This window comes from Octodon degus, unplaced genomic scaffold (genome assembly GCF_000260255.1).
Source record: "Octodon degus isolate 3935 unplaced genomic scaffold, OctDeg1.0 scaffold00144, whole genome shotgun sequence".
Classification (NCBI taxonomy): Eukaryota; Metazoa; Chordata; class Mammalia; order Rodentia; family Octodontidae; genus Octodon; species Octodon degus.
Window position 1 is genome coordinate 6,930,229 of NW_004524720.1, and position 5,817 is coordinate 6,936,045.

Sequence of the window (5,817 nt, forward strand, 5' to 3'; positions counted from 1 at the left end):
GGGAAACCCAAAATATAAACAAAAAGAAAAAAGATAGAAAATAATAAATAGGAAGATAGATCTTTTGCAAAAGGAAAGGGAACAAAGAGATTGAAGGAGGGAAATTGTGAAGGAGAAACAGGAAAAGTAATGAAAAACAATTAAGATCTTATGAGGAATGCAATCATGTACTGTAAACCAATAAAAATAAAAATCTAATATATGTTTATATATTAAATATAAATTTGTATCATGAATACAAAGTATAACATGAACATAATAATGAGAAAAGTAAAAACTGTAAGGAATTAAAGTAGCCAGGCACAAAAGCACATACCTATCATCTCAGTAGAGGAGGAATCCAAATCTGAGATCAGTCTGAGAAATTTAATGAGATTATCTCAAAATTAAAAAAGGGCTGGAATGTAGTGTGCTGAAGAGCAGTCTTGGATTCATTACCCAATACTAAAAAAAAAAGTATTTAAAGATACCACAAGAGAACAAAGGAAAATAATGGAAATTGGATAGTCCATGAAAATAATTCAAAATAAACAATGCTTAGGAAAGACTTAAAATATCTATGGGAAATTTTAAAGTTGTTAGCTAAGAATTGTACTTGAACTTGAACTGCCTGCTGTATATTTTTGATGAAAACTCAACACTTACCTCCCATCAGCTTAAAAAATTATTAATTGAGTCTATAATGTGTTTAGGGGAAATGGAAAATGTTCTGTGTTCTGCAGGAAGTTTGAGAAGGGAAATTCAGAAATTTTAAGAAAAGATACCTCCTGATTTCTCATTTTTTAACCATGGAAAAGATGGTAAAGAATGATTCATCATGATTATATTAGTGTTTGTTTACACACACACACACACACACACACACACACACACACACACTATATTTACAGAACCAGATCAAGACACATAAAAAATACAGGAAATTTTATCATAGCACCTCTAGAACTGAACAAATAAAGGCATTGAGATGCAGAATATTTGAGGTTTTAGAATTCATAAACCGTTCATATATTAAATACACAAATCCTAGAAAGCTACATTGGATGCACTCATGTTAATGAAGACTATTCAACATAATTATGTTTTTTTTTTATTTTAAAGTTTTATATAGCCAGGTTTAGTGGCACATGCTTGCAATCCAAACACTGAGGCATGGAGATGAGGAATTCAAGGCCAGCCTAAGTGAGCCAACCTGGACTACATAGTGAGACCCTGTCTCCCAAAACCAAACTAAGGAAGTTTTTTATAAACTCAAGTTTTATAGTAAAGTATTTTAATTCCTCCTTCATCCCCAGTAGTTAAGGCTGAGAACCCTATAACATGAATACCTCCACTGGATCATCAGGATTACATCTTTCACAGACTCCCAGATTATGATAAAAGTAAAAATTGCTAATGATTACATCACAGTTTCTGTCTAATGAAGTCACAAGTTAACATATTTCCCTGATTCTAAGATGTGAAATGCACTATTAAATTAATAACAAATTTAAGCAAAAAAATAAACACGCTGATTCAATGTTTCCATCAAATAGAATGTGCATTCCAACTGTGGAAATGTCAGTTACCTGAAGAGTCTCAAGTATTCTTGAAGAAATACTGTACTTTGAAAATACTGGATTCTGTGACCTTACTGTTTACTGGTTGTGAGATCCGTATGAACACACTGGCTCTTGAGAACATTGGCTCTCATTTGCTCCACTCTCCAAGAAGACTACTACTACCTTTCTCCCCAAGAGGAGGAGGAAGGAAAGGATGAAGGGAGGGAAGAACATCAAGTGATCGCTGGAGAACCATGCTCGCTTCAAACTAAGATTCTGTATCTCCTGATAACAGTGCTATTGAAAGAGAGAGCCTAATTTAATTAACTCATGCTAACATTTATGTTTACTTTTATTCTCATCTGATTCTTTACCCACCGTTCTCAGAGAATTTCTACCATTGCAATACCAGATTCTGAGAGGGGCTTTGAAAGTTGCTGGTTTTAGGAGTTGATGAGTCAGCCTTTCTTCATAAAGTTTTCGACAACAAGCTCCAATAGCTAAAGTAGACACAGTTTCCAATGAGCAGGACGGCAGCTCGGCTTCTAATAAGTTAATCCAATGGTTTTTGTCATGAGCAAAACAAAAAATCATGTTTTTAATCATGCTAAAAGGTCTCTGCATCTTGTTAACATCTGGAGTTCAATCACTTCTGTGCTAAAAACCGGAGAATGCTTCAGCAGGGCATAAATCTTGCCCCTCATTGTACATGTGAGCCAGATGCTGGAAGAGAATTAATGTTCATTTGTAACACATCTGGTGTCAGCAGCTTTGAGTAAACTCTAATAGAAAGAGTGCGGAACTAACATGGCATTACACCTTTCCTCAGGCCAGAGGTTCTGTACTGAAGGTAAGAGCCTGCAGGTGTCCCTGGGGATTGAACAATAAACTGCACTAATCAGTTCTGGCATTGTGTTAAGTACAGGACATTTTGAATTTTCCACAGAAATTTCACAGCCCAGTAATTCTACATTCCAACTGTCTCTTTTTGACAACTCTTTAGGTTGTCCAGCATCTTGACAATTCAGATAAGGACCCAGATTCATTGTCAAGGTTTTGGACTAATAAGATGGAGAGAGAGGATCTCTACAAAAGCTGAAGGGAACAGGTAAGATGTGTTATTTGTAGATTCATGAAAATAACTTGACATCTACTACTTAACGTCAGTAATGTGGACTTGAAGAGCCCTGACATCTGAGTTTAAGTCCCACCTCTATTGTAACAGGGCAGAAGTTAAAATCATTGAGGTCACAGTTTCTATCAAGGGATAAATTAAAAAAAAAATAGATGTTTATTTTTTATTTAATAGAAAAAAGATTAGGTCCTTATTTTTTTTAGTATCTATTCTAATTCACTTTGTAAAATCGTATTCCTTTTCAACCTCTTTTACCATCAGCATACACTTGAGTTTAAACTGTAACAAATACCTTGTTTTCTATTTAGCAACTGTTTGTTTTGCTTTTTTTCTTTTTTGGCAGAATTGGGAATTGAACTCAGGCCCTTGCACTTGCCAGGCAAGTGCTTATTCTACTGAGCTATCTCCCTGGCCCCTATTTTGCTTTCTAAAACCTGTTGCAAAATTTCGTGTTGAAATTTCAAAATTTTTGTCTATGCAGTTCCTATTAGTTACAATGTTTGCCTCAAGTCATTTGTCTTCTTATTAATTCCCAGACACTTAGCTCTAAGACTCCTCTATAAAGTACTTTTCACTGATGTCATGTATTGCTCATTGTTTTCTGTGCCTAGCTCCTTGCCTAGACTGTCAATGCTCTTCATCTGTGAATCTGTGAGAAGATGGGAAGTATAAGAGGCATGTAATAAACTTGCAGGGGTACCATTCATGATTTTTCAGAAGGCTCCACTCACATTACACTTCAAAGAGAAAACTATTAGCAATAGTCAACTACTAGGGCACACAAAAGCTATTGGTTAACCAGGTGGTTTATGTTAGGATTTAAAGAATGTCCAGGTAACTACAATGTATTTTTATAGCTGGACATAGTGACACATGCGTGTAATGTCAACATTGGAGAGATTCGGGCAGGAGGATCACTAGATCAAGGACAGAATGGACTACATAGCAAAAAAGGAAGGAAGGAAGGAGGGAAGGAAGGAAGGAAGGAAGGAAGGAAGGAAGGAAGGAAGGAAGGAAGGAAGGAAGGAAAAGAATTATGATGGAATTGTTTTTTTTTTCTGGGCCAGGCTCTGAGATCAAGCAAGTAAGACATCAGAAGAGACAGAAGCAGGGCTCTTTTTAGAAAGAGCAAGACCCTGTGTCCCCACTCACACTGCCTGGATCATGTGTTTCCTGAGGGTAAATAAACTGCTTTCATCTCCTTCAAGATTTTTTGTTTTGTTTTGTTTTGTTTTTAAGTTGAAGTCTCATGTATGGTTGAATTTTATTAGTAAAATGTTTGTATAACTGATGTTTTGAACTGTGTGTTTTGAATTTATCTTTTAATTTAATTTTATACACTGGAATATTATTCAGCTATAAAGAAAGATAAACTGGAGGCTTTCATGGGTAATTGGATGTAATTTCAGACTGTACTCATAGGTCAAATAAATCAGCATCACATGTATAAACATCATATTGTCTCCCAATAATATGAGAAACTGAAAAAGTAAATAAGATCTAAAAGGTGCAATAAATATAGTGAAAGGGAAAAAACTGCTCAAAAGGAAAGAACAACAGGGTAGGGGAGAAAGAAGTTGTATATATACACAAGACAGTTAAGATAATTGTACTACTAATTTCTAGGAGTTAACTGAAAGGAACAGTGTTTATATTGTTTGATCAAATTTGCATGCCTGTGTCTGGTAATCTGAGCAACTACTTTGATGATAACGTGTGATATAATAACAATTGTTAGTTTTCTATCATCTTGTTTTGAAATTCTATATCATTTTTATTGGTTTTTGTCTCTTTAAAATAAAAGAAAAAGAATTTGTTATTTTTAACTATAACTAGAATCCTACACGGAGCTACTTTCCAATTTAGACTCAAAAACCTCACACCACAAAATAAATGATATATAATTAAAAATTCGTACTTTCTCCAATATTCCACCTATTTCATTTATTCTTTGATCTTCACTACCTAGCTGCAGTAGAAGGCCCAAGATGAAGATCAGAGAAGGAAAATAAAAAAAAAATAAATGCATCCGTTTAAAGTAACACATGAAATGTATCAGTGGTCTGGTAGAAAACTCTTCTACAAGAATTTATGAAGGCTTCTCATAGAAATCAGCTTAGACAGCAGAATATTTCCATTAGCACACTCTACAAATGGACTTCTCTTCCACCCTATGGTCATGATTCCACTTAAGTCTACAGGGTGGATTTCAAAGAAATAGCTGTAGCTCAGTTCCACAAGTGACGCCTAGCCACCAGTAACTGTCACGGTCATTATGCATGTCCACAACACACTAGAAATTTGTGCGATATCCTATCCTCAAACTGTTAGAAGTGCTGGTCATTTATTTGCCATTCCAGTATTTATCTTATGTTTTACTCTTAGTACTTCTTTGCTATCATGAAAATTTTTTCTTAGTTCAATTGTTTTGAATCATTTAATTTTCTGAATATTGCTTAATCTTAATTTTTGTTCTAAGATTTATACTGTATCTTTGACTTACAATTTATTTAAAAAGACATTGTATTATATCTTCTCCTAGTATTAGAAACTTTAGAAAGTATATTTCCATTTTTTGTTGACTTAAAAAAAAACAGAGGTTTGTACCTATGTTGTTTGCTTATTATTTCTTGCCTATATCTTGTAATATGAGAAACTACTTTGGCAATAACAATACACAATGTACTAACCATTGTTACTCTACTAAAATCTTGTTTTGAGATTTTGTACCACTGTTTTTATTTTTTTTCTTTCTTTAAAATAAAAATAAGTGATGTCAAAATTTAAAAAAAAAGAAATCAGCTTAGATTCAATATGACATATTCAATTTACATTTGATCAAAATAATGAATGCAAGATTGGGCCAGCCAAATATCTCAGCATATTAAAGCACCTGCAAGCAGACACAGGGGCCAGAAGTTCAATCCCCAGGCCTGCTGTGCTGGACCTGCCCCCAGGGCACACTGAGAGGGCAATTGAGACTGAGCATGGTAGCACATGCCTGTAATCCCAGCTCTTGGGAGGCTGTAAACAGGTGAATCACTACAAGTCTGATCTAGTAGTGAGAACCTGTATACACCCCCTTCCCTAAAATAAAAAAATGAAAATGGATGCAAGATAAAACTAGGAAAGTGCTGACCC